The sequence below is a fragment of the Canis aureus genome, chromosome 21 (genome assembly GCF_053574225.1).
Source record: "Canis aureus isolate CA01 chromosome 21, VMU_Caureus_v.1.0, whole genome shotgun sequence".
In the NCBI taxonomy this organism is placed as follows: domain Eukaryota; kingdom Metazoa; phylum Chordata; class Mammalia; order Carnivora; family Canidae; genus Canis; species Canis aureus.
In genome coordinates, this window is record NC_135631.1 from 2093361 (window position 1) to 2108356 (window position 14996).

The window sequence follows — 14996 nt, forward strand, 5'->3', positions numbered from 1 at the left end:
ATGGGGAAACTGAGGCAGGAAGGGAGGCTGGGCCGGGAGCAGCTCTCCCACCCGGCTCTCTCACCGCCCCCGCACCCGCGCCGGATTTAGCCGCAGGGAGGCTGGGAACATTGTCTTTATTTTAAGCCGCCGAGTGAGGCACGAACGCTGCTGCTCGCGACAAAGGGCTCGGCTAAGCAGCCGCAGGCGGCGCACGTGGGGGTCCGGCCCCACCCCCGCTCGACCCCCAGCCGCGGGGAGCGGCCCGGCCTGACCTCAGCCACTCGCCGCCTCTCTCTGGCCGGCTGGGACGCCGGCTGGCGCGGGACACCTGCGGCTCGGCTCCTGCTGGTTGCTATTTTGGGTCTCTTGGCTGAGGATGCGCGGCTCCGGGCCGGGCCGCCGAAGGGACGCGGGGCTGTCCGCGCGCGGGGTGGGCCCCTTCTCAGCCTCACGCGCGGGAGGAGCGAAGCTGCCCTTGGGCGCGAATCCAACTCTGCCTCTTCCCAGTTGAACCTCTCTGAGCAAGTTAGTGCCCCCCTCTAGGTCTTTGCCTCCATCCTTGTCACTGCAGTCAGAAATATCCTCCCCGCCGGGGTGGTCGACCCTTGGCGGCAGGTTAAGCGTGGCGCGGTCGCTCGCCACCCGCGAAAGCCACGACCGCCGATGGCTACAACTCGAGCGGCGACTCACTACGCGCGGGCGCTGCTAAACGCTCTACATTCTTTAGCTCGTGCATCTCTCACGACTCCCCGAGGGAGTTTCTGTTATTCCCATTTTACAGATGAGTAGGTTTACCCGTGGCGGCAACCCCAGGGCTCCGTGGAGGGTGCAGTCAGCGCGACTGGGCCATCCCCGGGCTGGGGTCAGGGTGGGGGTCACAGGGGATGCTAGGGACCTGTCGTGGTACGTGGGGCAGCGTGCATGTGTTAAAGGCAGGGGATCCTGCCTGAGGGCTGCGTGGGGTGGGGACAGGAAGTGAGCGCGCTCTGGGCGTGTGCTGGTGCTGCTGCTGGTGCTGGTGCTGGTGCTCTGCGCCGGCAGCCCCTCCGTGTAGACCGTCCCCCTCAGCCTGGACCCGCGTCAGAGGCTCGAACCCAGATACATGTGCCACTTAGCATAGCTTCCTCCGTCCTGGGAAGAGGCTGCAGTGGGCGATCCTCCTCGTTCCCACCAGACCTATGAGGTCGAACTGGCTGGTCTTCAGCTTCCTGGGGAATGGGTGTGGGTTGGGGGGGTCTCACCCGCTGTGGGAGGTGACCTCGATTTCGAGCCCGAAGGTGGGGGGGGGAGGGAGGCAGTTAGTCGCCCTGCAGGCACCCCTCCTTGCCCCCCGCCGCCCCACCGCTGCTGCAGGCCCTCAGCCTCTTCCCTCACCTTCCCAACGTGGGGGGTGGGGTGGGGGATACTCTGGGAGAAATTCCCAGATAAAAGAAGAAACTAAAATCCAGGGCGGGGCTGCGGGGAAGTCAGGCCTAGTAACCGGCCTCTGAGTCCCGGACACCCGGGGCCGGGGCGAGGGGGGGAAAGTGGCCACAACAAAAGGCATCATCTTGGGACAGGAAATCAACGTTTTCCGATCCGGTTCTGCAGTTCGGGGCTCCGAGGAACAATCTTCCTCCAAGTACCGGGCGCCTCACCTCCGGGGCGGGGCTCTGCGCAGCACCCTCGGGCGGGGGCGGGGGCGGGGCGGGGCGGGGGCGGGGCTCCGGGCAGCCCAGCCCTACCCGCCCCGCAGCCTCGAGGTCGGCTTCCCGAGAATGGGTGGGTTCTGGCTGGACCTTTCGCGGCCTGGACCTGGGCAGAGCGCCCCCTCGTCCCTCTGGCGGGTGGGGCAGCAGGAGTCGGGGGGTGTTGAATGCTGGGATCCGAGGCGACGCATCCTGGACGAGTCTGTGGATCGCGGTTGCGCGGGGCCTCGGGGGGCAGCGGCGTTCGGGCTGGGCGTTCCTAAGCGCTCTCTGTCCCAGACCGAGGGAAGAGGCGCCTGCCCCAGCGCTGCGGAGGTCCGTGCCTCGCACTCAAACCTCTACGGCCAAAAACGGCTTGAAAAATCTCATTAGCGGCGTCGACTTTGCTTCGCTTGGTCAGTGGGCACCGGGGCCCCAAGTTTTCCGCTGTCTGGTGTATGCGCCCTGTCCCTCGTCCTGACCCAACGTGAGACTCCTGGGGAGAAGCGGTGCAGAGCTTTGCGGGGCGCCTCGGGCCGGGTCCCCAAAGGCTTCTTTCCAGCCCCCTGCAGCTGAGTCCACGCACCCGACGAGACACCCGCGGGAGGCAGGGCCGATTTCGGGGACCCTGTCCCGGGCCGGCTAAGTTGGCTTTCTTGCCTCGTAGCATCCCCCCGCCCCCGGACCCCCGTGAGCGTGTAAACCCTTTCCTGGAGTCCCCACCCGAACGGACGCCGAGGCTGGAAGCCCACGGTGGCGAGGAGTGGGACCGAGCAGGGCGGTGGGGCCTAAGCCCGCTCTCCCTCCTGCCAACCTCTCAGCGAGACCCTCGCCCCGGGCGCGGGCGCAGCGAGTACGTCGGTGGGCCTCTCGGCCTGCGGCGTGGGGAGGCTGGAGCCGCGGATCCCCGCAGTCCTCCGCAGTCCTCCGCTGCCCCGGGCGCGCGTCACATCCCCCCCCCCGCGCTCCGCACCTCCGCCACGCCCTCTGGCCACGGGGCTCCGGCCGGGAGGGGCGGGGGGGCGGGGCGCGGTGGTGCCCGGCAGGCCTACGGCGCGGGCCGCGGGTGGGCAGGGGCGCGTGAGGGATGGTGAAGATCCGATTCTCAGGAGGAAATCGGGGTGGGCTACCCCTCACTGCGGCATTTGCAAGGCACATTGATGAGCGCTTTACCTGCGCTTTTCTCTACGTGCCCAGGAACATCCCCCTGGGCACGGTGCTGTGAGGATTTCCATTTTCCAGGTAGAAAACTGAGGCCCAGAGAGGTTCGGTTAACTCAGTCTGCCATCTGGACTCCTTCACAGTTTGTAGATCTTGGCCCCGGCGTGGAGCCTAACTAGTTGAGAACTCTGGGCCGTATATAGAAGGAGGGATAGGGCAGCCCGGGTGGCTCAGCGGTTCAGCACCGCCTTTGGCCCAGGGGGTGATCCTAGAGTCCCGGATTGAGTCCCGCGTCAGGGTCCCTGCGTGGAGCCTGCTTCTCCCTCTGCCTGTGTCTCTGCATCTCTTTCTTTCTGTCTCTCATGAATAAATAAGATCTTAAAAAAAAAATAAGAAAGAGGGATATCCTGAGAATTGGCTAAGCCAGCGTCTCCCCCAGCTTTTCATTCTGCTGCCCCATTTATTTAACAAACAGGGAGCTCTATTCTCAGTGTTTTACATGTATTTTTAAAAAGATTTTATTTATTTATTCATGAGGCACACACACAAAGAGGCATCCCTTACATGTTTTTTTTTTTTTAAAACCAATTTAATTTTTGTAATGACCTAATGAAATAGGTAGAATTATTATACCCATTTCATAGAAAAGGAACCTGTGGTACTGAGAGGTTCAGTAATCTGTTTAAGGTCGCTCGGCTAGTAGGTGCCAGAGCGAGGCCAGTAGACTCCCCATTATTGCTGTTGCCTCTATCCTAAAGGTCCCCAGTATGAAGGTATCCACACCGCCTTCCCCTTCTGCCCCTTATTTCTGACTGTGAGCAACCAGTCTTGCTGCCAAGGTCGCCCCCCGCCCTTCTTCGCCCCTTGGCGCCTCCTGCCAGCCCCAGCCGCTGAAGGCCTGACCCGGGCAGGGATTGATGACTTCGGGCGACCTCGGAGGCGGCCTGTTTACTCGGCGCGTCCGCACACTCTGTGATTAACGGCGCACAATCGAGTTAGGGCCGGAGCTCGGCGGCTGGGGCTCGGGGCGGGGGAGGGGCGGGGAGGGGCGGGGAGGGGCCTCCCGCTAGAGCCGCCTCTCCCCGGGGCGCTTCAGGAGTTTGCTGGCAGCCGGAGCCCCCAGAAGGCCAGAAGCCCTGTGCCGGGCCAGCAGGGCTGCGGAGCTTGTGGCCCTCAGGGGCTGGGGACGAACCTCACTGCCTTTCTTGCCCTTGCCCTTTCCACGGAGGGCGGGAGGCTCAGGAAGGGAGAGGCTGGGTGCCTACTGGCGGCAGTCCTGGGAGGAAGGAAGAAGCCAGGCTGGCTCTGAGCCGTGGAAGGTGGGAAGCTGCCCTGCCTGGGCCTCAAGTTGCTTAGTTCTGGGGGGTGGGGTGGGGTGGGGTGGGGAAGGGTATGTGTTCCTCCTAGGCCTGTGGCCCTTTTCCTTGAGCCCACGTCTAAGTCCAGCCTGCTCTAGCTTTCCTGCCACCACCAGCCAAGGAGGTGAGTCTGCAAGCCACCCGGGGTGTGAGAAGACAGGGATAAAAACCCAGGCCCAGCGCAGCCCTTCTTATAGGGGAGCCTTTGCTCCCTTGACCTACATTCCAGGGATAGGCTTCCGGAGTTTTAAACAATAGTCACTCTAAAAACCACACAGTACGGTCTATATAGTATGCCGTACTTCCTCCAGGTTGATAATTCAGACCCATCCTAAGGGAACAGTCTAGAGTCTAGGCCCAGCACTGTGCTAAAAACACCAGGCAGGGCACAAAAGAAACCAAAGCCCAGAAGCCGTGGGGTTGATGAGCAAGTTGAGAAGATAGGATGATCTAGTTAGGAGATAGGGTGTACCCAGAGTTCAGGAATTTCCTGGGAATAAGAAAAAAAGGTGAAGAAAAGCACAGGGATGGTCAATGGAAGCTGGCCTCATTGGGGAGGGTATAGGGCAGGCTGAAGAGGATGATCTGGTTCCGGGGCTTCTGTAGGATGTCAGGGCACCTGACTGAGTCAGGTTGGGGGCCCAGTCTAGAATCTTGTGGGAGGAAAGGAATCATGGTCTCTCTCCCAGCCTCAGTTTACCCATCTATAAATGGGACGGGGATAGAGGTAAAGATGGACTAGATGGTCCCAAAGGACTCTTTCAGCTCTGATGTTCTTTGCAGATGGGACACCTGGGGTTTGACTCAGTTCTGATTCTCCTGGCTCAGAGACCTTCACCAGATCACTCCTCTTCTCCGAGCTTTGGTTTTTCAGAAGTAAAACAGGAGGTGAGTCTAGCCTAGTATTCCTCAAAGTCTATTTTGCAAGACATTAGTAGGTGTAAATTATAAGAAAAAAGGCCTCCACGAGAAAACAGGAAATTAGGCTTTCTTTACTGCAGGAACCTATCAGAACCTTTAAATGGCAAATATGCACTAAGGATCTCTGAGAGACAGAGAAAACATGCAGATTTCCCAAACTTATTTCACCACCAGAATTTTTGGTAAGGATTTTATTTATTTATTTATTTGAGAGAGAGACAACACGAGTGAGGAGGGGCAAAGAGAGAATCTGAAGCAGATTCTATACTGAGCACAGAGCCAAATGCGTGGGGCTTGATCCCACGACTGTGGGATCATAACTTGAGCTGAACCCAAAAGTCGGTGGCTTAACCGACGGAGCCACCCAGGTGCCCTGACAGATTTTTTTTTTTTTTTACCTGAGCATCTCTTAGGACTGGCATCCGAGGAGCATACTTGAGTCACAGTGCACAAGCTTGTGTGGAAGCCCTCCAGCTCCCACACGTGATAATACCAGGCCTTCTCTCTACCCTTCAGACCTGGACTCCTGTCCCCATCAAGGGCCCCTTTCCCTGGCTCCAAGCTTTTCTGGACACTCCTCATCCCAGGACCCCTCGCCCTACTTTCCTTAGTGTGTGCCTGGCTTCCCTCAAATATCCGTGACTCAGCCCTAGATGGTTGAAACTTAGTCCGTTCCCTGCCCCTTTCCCAGATCCTTTTTGGTTCCCAGAGGATCTGAAGAATGCCACCTGGGCTCTCCTGGCAGGGGTCAGTGTGATGGCCGCCCATAGCCCTGGGTGGGGTTTCCTGGTTCCCAATCCCAGGCCCAGCCTCCGTTCCTCAGTCAACGGGCCTCATTCCTGAGCCTACTATGAGGCCTCTGGCCCCAAGTATACAGGCTCCCACCTCTAGATCCTGTACTTTGAACCTCATCTCCAAGCCCTGATCCCACTTCCCATTCATGGCTCTCAGACTTCCTCTTCAGAGCTGTTTCCAGGAGTTTGGGTTCTATATGGTTAGCAGGTGACAGTTTCCCTGTCCCAGCTGCTTCTGCAACCCACTTGGTTTTTGGGCCAGAGCCAGAGTCAAAGGACGGCCAGGGCCGCAGGGGAGTGATTACACATATTGCCTGGTGAGGAGTGCACCGCACAGTGTTTACATTAAAATCCTCCTCCCCCAACACAATCTTGGTCCAAGGCGAGGGAACCCTTTCGAGGCAAAAAAAAAATAGAGTATGAACTAAAACGTTCTAGTCAGGTAAGTGACGGGAGGTGGGAAGCAGAGGCAGGGGCAGAGGCCAAGAGATGGTGGGGTGGTAGAGTTGTAGGCCTGACTCAGCAGGTGGTCCTGGGATGAGGCTGGGGACAAGGGCCAGTCACAGGGTGAAAGGTACCATTTTATAGATGTGGAAGCTGAGGCTGTGTGACTTGCTGAGGGCTACACAGCCATCCAGTAGCTGGTACTCACACCCAGATAGTCTCTTTGTATTATAATCTCAGTTGACAGTTTATGGAAGTGGTTTCTCTTCATTACTTCCTCCTTCTAGAAATACTTTCTGTGCTTATTCTCTGAGGACACCCCCCTCTTGGTTCTCCTCCTCTCTCTCTGGCTTTTGTCCTCATTTCCCTTTGCTGACATTCCTCATCTCCCTACTCTAAACTTTGGAGTGTCTGGGCTCAGTCCTCGGACCTTCACACCCACTCCCAGGTGAATTCATGCCGCCCATGCACTGATGAATCTCACATTTGTCTCCAGCCCAGCCTCTCTTCTGAATACCAGCCTTGTATACCCAGTGTTTTCTCATCTGTAAAATGGGGGTGACAATAGCTCTACCTCATCAGGCTCTCATGCAGATTAAATGAGTTCAGATATGTGAAGTGTCTGGAAGGTGCTGGGCTCAGTTTGAACATGATGACTGGAGCTATGATTATTGTCCCTGTCGTTACTGCTGCTTGCCAGCTCCAACTGGGAAATCTAGAATCATCTCAGACATGACTCATCTCAAACCCCAAACCTGACCTCTTTGGAGCATTGCCCATCTCAGTTGATGGCAACCCTCTCCTTCTAGTAGCTCACAGGCCCAAATTCTTGTGGTCAGCCTTGATTCTATTATTTTCTTCTTCTTTTTTTTTTTTTTTTAAGATTTTATTATTTATTCATGAGAGACACAGAGAGGCAGAGACAGAGGCAGAGGGAGAAGCAGGCTCCCCATGGAGAGCCTGATGTGGGACTTGATCCCAGGACCATGGGATCATGGGATCATGACCTGAGCGGAAGGCGACGTTCAACCACTGAGCCCCCACCAGGTGTCCCCTTGATTCCATTCTTTCTCTCGTAATCCCAAAACAAATTTATTAGGCAATCTTGTTGTCTCTTCCTTAACTCTATCCAGGGTGTTGCCACTCTGGTCTTGGCCAGTGTCATCTCTTACCTGGATTACTGCCTCCATACTGGCATTCTTGTTTCTACCCGGACTCCTCCACCGTCTGTTCTCAGCACAGCATTCAGAAAGTTCCTTTTGATACATAAGTAAAATCATGTCCTTCCTCTGTTCAAAATGTTCTAACAACTCTACATATTTCTCAGAGTAAAGTTCCAGGTCTTCTAATGACCTACAAGGTCCCATGTGGTCAGCCTCTTCTCCCCCCTCCACCTCATTTTCTACTACTGCCTCCCCACTACTCTGCTCCAGTCATACTGGCCTTGCTGTTCCTAGAACAAATCAAATACTTTTCTAGCCTGGGACTGGAGGTCAGTGGCTCAAAATCTTTCTGGAATGGTGGGCTATCTGGCGGGACAGAGAGCCACATTGATGGTCCTGGGAGAAGAGGTGCAGAGGCCGCCCGAGGCAGTGGCAGTGTGCTGGACGGGACATTACTGGCCTGGCCTATGAAATGAGGGTCGTGGGCCTTGTCTTATAGGAACTCCAGGAGTTTACTGAGACAATGGACAGAAACCCTGTCCTTGGTGGAGATGTAGGCTGGGCTGGGAGGCAGTTCAGACCGGAGAGGGCCAGGGGCTGGAGCCTGGGGGCGGGACTGGTCCGGGCAGAGGCCATCATGTGTCTCCTTTGGGTGAGGCTAGTCCCGAGCCAGTCATCTGAGTAACAGGGGAGGTGAAGCAAGTGGAGAATCTGAAGGAGATGGCCGGGTAGGTACCCGCAATCCCAGCAGAAGTGGGACCAGGTGATGGAACCTTAGGATCAAACCAGGCCCAGGTTCTCAGGGGGCTCTGAAGGCGGGGCTGATAGGACAAGGGGGTGCGGTCAGAAGTTGGAAGGCAGGGCCAAGGCTAAGGAAAAGCCCTGGGAGGGAATAGGGTGGATCTAGAAACACATTTGGCTCAAAGGGATCAGAACAGGTATCTGGGAGTGAATCCTGCGGGGGCATGTCTGCCCCACCCCTGCAGAGCCTGGTGCGGAGCCCTCCTTCTTCCTCCCTTTCTTGGGGCTGGGACCATGTGTACTTGTTTTTGGACGCACATGGAGCCAGGCTCCTTGGGCCAGGGTAGAGTTCTGTTAACCCAGGAAGGGGCTGGAGCAGGCTTTGGATTGGCAGGTGCGCTTTCCCGACTGGGCAGCCACAGTCTTGCATCCCAACTTGCTCTCTGCAGCCATTGCCAGACTCCCCATCACCTCTACTGCCCCCTGCCCCCACCCAACCAGGCTCAGAACTGGTACCAGGACCAGGAATCCTCAGTGTGATCTGGACCGCAGGTCATGCAATCCTCCATCTGTCTTTCACGTGTTGTCCCCATTGACATCAGTGCCTCAGCAGGGGCTGAGGGGGAGAGAGGGCACGAGGGTAGGAGGGTGAGACCAGATCTCATTGACTCCCCTGGCTGTGTTTTTGCCTTCCTGGGCCTCATCCCTGCTAGCTCAGGGCTGACTGGAGCCAGATCACAGAAGAGCTGAGGGGTCTGGCAGTAAAGCCTAGGTTAGCTGGACTTCCTGAACAGTGTGAGGATGCACACTGCTGCTGCAGCCAGGGCCTGGCTAGGAGAGCAGAGACTTGCTGCCTCCCTGGTCAACTCCCCCTTCCTCTCTTCTCCCTTGTTTCCAGAGGAGAAACAAGGAGGGAGGGAGTTTCACAGCCTCCTGATAGGCTCCTTCTCCCACTTCCAGGGAAGACTGATGGGCCCGTGGAAGTTGGGGGGTGAGCAGATGCCTATGGTTTTTCACTGTAACTAAGAAAAGCCCGGCGGGGAGCAGAGAGAAATGGAGAGGAAGTTGGGAGTATGGTGTGTGTGTGTGTGTGTGCGTGTGTGTGTGCATGAATTCTACTGCCAAGTCAACTACCTGGGTTCAAGTGTAGGCTCCATTACTTATTAGCTGTGTCTTACCTTCCTCAAGGGTAATAGTAATTCTTCCTGAGGATAATAATAATACTTGCCTTATGAATTACAGAGCATTTTGATATGTGTCATGACATCATATCATACAGAATAGTTTTCCTGCTCTACAACAGGACCCCCTGTGGTCCACCTCATCCCTTCTTGCTCCTTCCAGACCTCTGACAACTGACCTTTTTTACTTTCTCCATGTATTTTGTGTATTTTTTAAAAAAAGGATTTATTTATTCATGAGAGACACAAGAGAGAGACAGGCAGAGACATGGCAGAGGGAGAAGCAGACTGCATGCAGGGAGCCTGATGTGGGACTCAATCCCGGATCCCGGGATCATGCCCTGGCCCGAAGGCAGGCACTAAACTGCTGAGCCATCCAGGGATCCCCAATGATACTGTTTTTTAAATGTCAATTTCCAGTTGTTCATTGCTAGTGTATAGAACTGTGGAAGGAGCCTCGGTGTCCATCAAAAGATGAACGGATCAAGAAGATGTGGTCTATGTATACAGTGGAATATTCCTCAGCCATTAGAAATGACAAATACCCACCATTTGCTTCGACGTGGATGGAACTGGAGGGTATTATGCAGAGTGAAATAAGTCAATCGGAAAAAGACAAACATATTCATTTGGAGAATATAAAAAATAGTGAAAGGGAATAAAGGGGAAAAGAGAAAAAATGAGTGGGAAATATCAGAGAGGGAGACAGACCATGAAGACTCCTAACTCTGGGAAATGAACTAGGGGTGGTGGAAAGGGAGGTGGGTGGGGGGTGGGGGTGACTGGGTGACGGGTACTGAAGGGGGCACTTGATGGGATGAGCACTGGGTGTTATGCTATCTGTTGGCAAATTGAACTCCAATTAAAAAAAAAAAAGGGAAAACTAAAAAAAAAAAAAAAAAGAGCAATTCTTTAAAAGTGTTGATATAGATCCCACAACCTTGCTAAGCTCATGTTTTAGTTGTGGTAGATTCCATTGGATTTCCTGCATAGATGATGGATGGTCACTGCATGATTGTTTGGAGGCGTCAGTGGGCTGATGTGGAGTGGCCACTGCGGATGGACCAGAGAGGAACAATGGGAGAAGTTGGGCATAGTTACTTTAAAAAAAAAAAAAAAGATTTATTTATTTATTTTGTTGAGAGAGAGAGAGAACGAGAGAGTGAGCGAGCACTCAGTGAGTGGGGAGGGGCAAAGGGAGAGGGAGAAGGAGAGAAGGAGAGAAGCAGACTCCTCGTTGAGCACAGAGCCCGTCTTGGGGCTTGCTCCCAGGACCCTGAGACACTACCTGAGCCAAACCAAGAGGTGGCTACTTAACCGGCTGAGCCCCCCAGGTGCCCCTAGGCATAGTTTTTTGAATGAAATGGACTTAGGTGGGTTTGGCTAGGAGGGAGGGATTCCTAGGTCGGGTGCTTCTCTGGAATCACAGTGAGATAGGTCCCTCCTGTCCTCCCCTGCTGTCATTTTTCCAGCCCTCCTCTTGGCATCCATATCCATGAGATGCAGGGGCTCCTTTCTCCGCTTTTTACCTCTTCTCAGTCCTCAGGAGGCCTGGAGTGAGACCATCTGCTGTTCCTGCTGCTTCTGCCCCAATTTCTCTTTTTACCTATGGGGAAAGGAGAAGCAAGGCTTGGGAGTAGCACTGGGGGATTCTTTTTAGGTGTCTGTGCTCAGCTGTCCCACTTTATGTCCAAACCACCCAACTGTTTCCAAGAGCCGAGAGTCCCAGGAAGGATTCTAGGGGACTCAGCCTGTGAGAACAGGAGCCAGGAGGCTCAGCAGGCAAGAGGCCTGGATTCTGGCCTTGGCTCTACCAGAGTCCAGGTAAATGACCCCAGCTGACCTCTCCCCTCAGTCTGGCCTTTTTCTGTCTTCTCCCCAGGTCCCATAGTGTGTTGAGCAGTGGCTGGCCCAGAGTGTCTGGCAGGAGGACAGTGATGACACAGGCAGCTACAGGGTCCTGTCTATAGATGAAGAAAAGCAGGCAGGGGTAGAACTCAGCTATTGGGCCCACCAGGATCCTGCCTGTGTCAGTCAAGGTCATTTTCATGCTCAGACCACTCTGCCTGTGGGGAAGAGGAACACCTTGGTGAGGTCATTGGGGCTGCCGAGTGCTCTAACTCTGCCTGCTACCAGTGCTCCCTCTTTTCACATTCCCTACAGGGCCAAATGCTTGCACTGACCTTGGCTGAAAGGAAAGTGGGAAGCAAATGGTTTTGGAACCAGGGAGCCTGGGTTCTGGTCTCAATTTTGCATTTGCTGTGTGACTGTGAACAACTTCCTGACCAGTCTTTCCCCAGAGCACCAAACTACATGTCCAGCTTCCTGTTCAAAATCTTCATTAGGCTGTTTAAAAGGCCTTTCAAATTTTAGACGGTCAAGGAACTCATCATTTCTGTCTCCAGGCCTGCTCCTCTCCCACATTTCTCCATCCTGGCATGTGGCAGTTGTAACCACCACCCAGTTGCTCAGGCTCAAGTATCTTCTTGATGATGCCTCCTGTTCTCTTATTTTCCTACAACCAGGGTATGAATTTGGACACTCTTTGAAACATGTTCAGAGTCAGGCTCTCTCTGGATCTCTCTCTAACCACCACCTGCCAGTCCACTCCAGCCCTTCTCATCTTTGCTGGTACAATTGCAGTATCTTCTGGTCTCGTCTTCCCATTTCTGGTCTTGTGTCTGGCCCTTTGTCCCTGGCTTGTTCTCCACGAGGAAGCCAAAATGATCTTTAATGTTTTAAATTACTTTTTTTAAAGTTTTTAATTCCAGTTGGTTAACATACAGTGTTGTTAGTTTCAAGTGTACGATATAGTGACTGAATACGTTGCCTGGTGCTCATCACAAGTGCCCTCCTTCATTCCCTCCTAGATCCCCCATTCCCTCCTCCCCCAACCCCAAAATGATCTTTAAAGCCATAACTCAGATCACTTCATTTTTTAAAAGATTTTATTTATTTATTCATGAGAGACACACGCACAGAGAGGCAGAGACACAGGCAGAGGGAGAAGCAGGCTCCATGCAGGGAGCCCGATGTGGGACTGGATCCTGCGTCTCTAGGATCACGCCCTGGACTGAAGGCGGTACTAAACTGCTGAGCCACCGGGGCTGCCCACACTTTTTTTTTTTTTTTTTAAGATTTTATTTATTTATTCACGAGAGACATACAGAGAGAGAGACAGGCAGAGACACAGCAGAGAGAGAAGCAGGCTCCAGGCGGAGAGACTGATGTGGGACTCAATCCTGGGATTCCAGGATCAGGCCCTGGGCGGTAGGCAGTCGCTTAACCGCTGAGCCACCCAGGCGTCCTGATCACTTCACATTCTGCTTAAAACCACACAGTGACCTCTCATCATGCTAGAATAAAATCTGACCTCCTTGCAAATCCCTGCATGATCAGTCCCAACTTTCCTCCATTCTTATTGTGTACCTGTTCCTTTGCATTCTCATGAAGGCCTTCAGACTTACTGTTTACCTTTAATCTTTACTGGGGAGACCTGCCTGGTCATTCTGATCCTCTTACCTAAGCAACTACCTAGTCACTTTTTCTCTACATTTTTTTAAAAGATTTTATTTTTTTATTTGTGAGAGACACAGAGAGAGAGAGAGAGGCAGAGACACAGGCAGAGGGAGAAGCAGGCTTCCTGCCGGCAGCTCGATGTGAGACTCGATCCTGAAACCCCAGGATCACACCCTAAACTGAAGGCAGACACTCAACCTCTGAGCCACCCAGGCGTCCCAATAATCTTTTATAAAAAAAGGTTTATTCCTCTATTTTAGAGCGAGAGTGAGAGAGTGAGAGTGCGTGAGAGAATGAGCAGGCACGTGAGTAGGAGGGAGAGGCAGTGGGAAGGGAGAGAGAGAGAATCCAAAGCAGACTTCCTACTGGGCTTGGAGCCCATCACAGGGCTTGATGCCACACCCCAAGATCATGACCTAAGCCGAAATCAAGAGCCGGATGCTCAGCCTACTGAGCCACTGAGGCTCCCCCTTAATATTTTTAATATTAGAACTTTGTCAATGTTAAAACTTTTTTAATTTTTATTTATTTATGATAGTCACACACAGAGAGAGAGAGAAGCAGAGACATAAGCAGAGGGAGAAGCAGGCTCCATGCACCGGGAGCCCGACGTGGGATTCGATTCCGGGTCTCCAGGATCGCGCCCTGGGCCAAAGGCAGGCGCTAAACCGCTGCGCCACCCAGGGATCCCATTTGTCAATGTTAAATGTTGAAAATGCCTTCTCCAAATCTGTCATTTGTCTTTTAAATTTGTCCATTGTGCCCCCCCCTTTTTTTTTAAAGATTTATTTATTTATTTATGATAGACATAGAGAGAGAGGCAGAGACACAGGAGGAGGGAGAAGCAGGCTTCCATGCTGGGAGCCCGATGTGGGACTTGATCCCGGGACTCCAGGATTGCACCCTGGGCCAAAGGCAGGCACTAAACCGCTGAGCCACCCAGGGATCCCCCATTGTGCCCTTTAATAAACAGAAGTCCTTTTCTTTTTCTTTTTTTTTTTTTAAGATTTTATTTATTTATTCATGAGAGACACAGAGAGAAAGAGAGAGAGGCAGAGACACAGGCAGAGGGAGAAGCAGGCTCCATGCAGGAAGCCTGATGCGGGACTCGATCCTGGATCCTGGCATCACACCCTGAGCTGCAGGCAGACACTCAACTGCTGAGCCACCCAGGTGTCCCCAGAAGTCCTTTTCAATATCATCAGATTGATATCCTTGCCATATATCTTTGTCTCTTCTTTCTCTTTCTCTGTCTCTGTCTCTAAGCCCTCTCTTCATTTCTGCTTGGTTCTTGCATCAAGAAGGCAATTCACATAGTACAGCTTTCTTCTATGTATTAATAGGTGGTATAGTGAGTCTCTCCTTCTTGCTTTCCTGTTTCAAAATTCACTTAGCAATTATGGTCTTTTCTCTTCTATACACATTTTAGAGTACAAACCGAAATTCTGATTAGAGTCCATTGAATTTCTAGAAGTTAACTTGGGGATGATGGGCATCTTTATCACATTATGTCATTTATTTTTTATTTTTAAAGATTTATTTATTTGAGAGAGAGAGAGAACAGGGGAGGGGCAGAGGGAGAGGGAGAGAAACAGAGTTCATGCTGAACCTGGGGCCTGACATGGGGCTTGATGATATAACCCAGAGATCATGACCTGAGCCGAAACCAAAAGTCAGATGCTCAACCATCTGAGCCACTCAGGTGCTCCCACATTATGTCATTTAAACAAGAGTGTGGGATCTCTCTCCACTTACTAAAATAATCTTCATGATCTTAAAAAGAGTTTTAAAAATTCTCCTCATGAAAGTCTCAGGTGTCCTATGTCAATTCCCTAGTGATACCTAGCTTTTGGCATTGTTCAGAATGGTATCTTAATTTTCAAAGGTTTTCTAGATTATTTCTCTGGATTATTGCTTCTAGGTTATTTCTATTGATCTTCTGGTAATTTGATTTTTTATCCAGCATCCTTGCTGAACTCTCTTCCCAGTTTTAATTGTTTGTTAATTTTATTGGTTTATTTAGGTAGATGATCATATTCTCTCTAAATAACGACATTTTAAACAC

The 14996-nt window shown here is 52.8% G+C and overlaps 1 long non-coding RNA gene across 3 annotated transcripts in view; it reads left to right on the forward strand.

The window, feature by feature from the left end:
* The first annotated feature begins 3858 nt into the window (after positions 1-3858).
* The window catches only part of LOC144292191 (uncharacterized), a 76719-nt gene continuing 65581 nt past the window's right edge, over positions 3859-14996 (forward strand). For 2 of the 3 annotated variants that reach the window (XR_013359663.1, XR_013359664.1), the window contains exons 1-2: positions 4177-4292; positions 4952-5056. This is a non-coding gene — a long non-coding RNA (uncharacterized LOC144292191). Of the gene's footprint in view, positions 4130-4176; positions 4293-4951; positions 5057-14996 lie in introns of those variants that run through there. The other variant, XR_013359665.1, reaches the window with a different exon arrangement.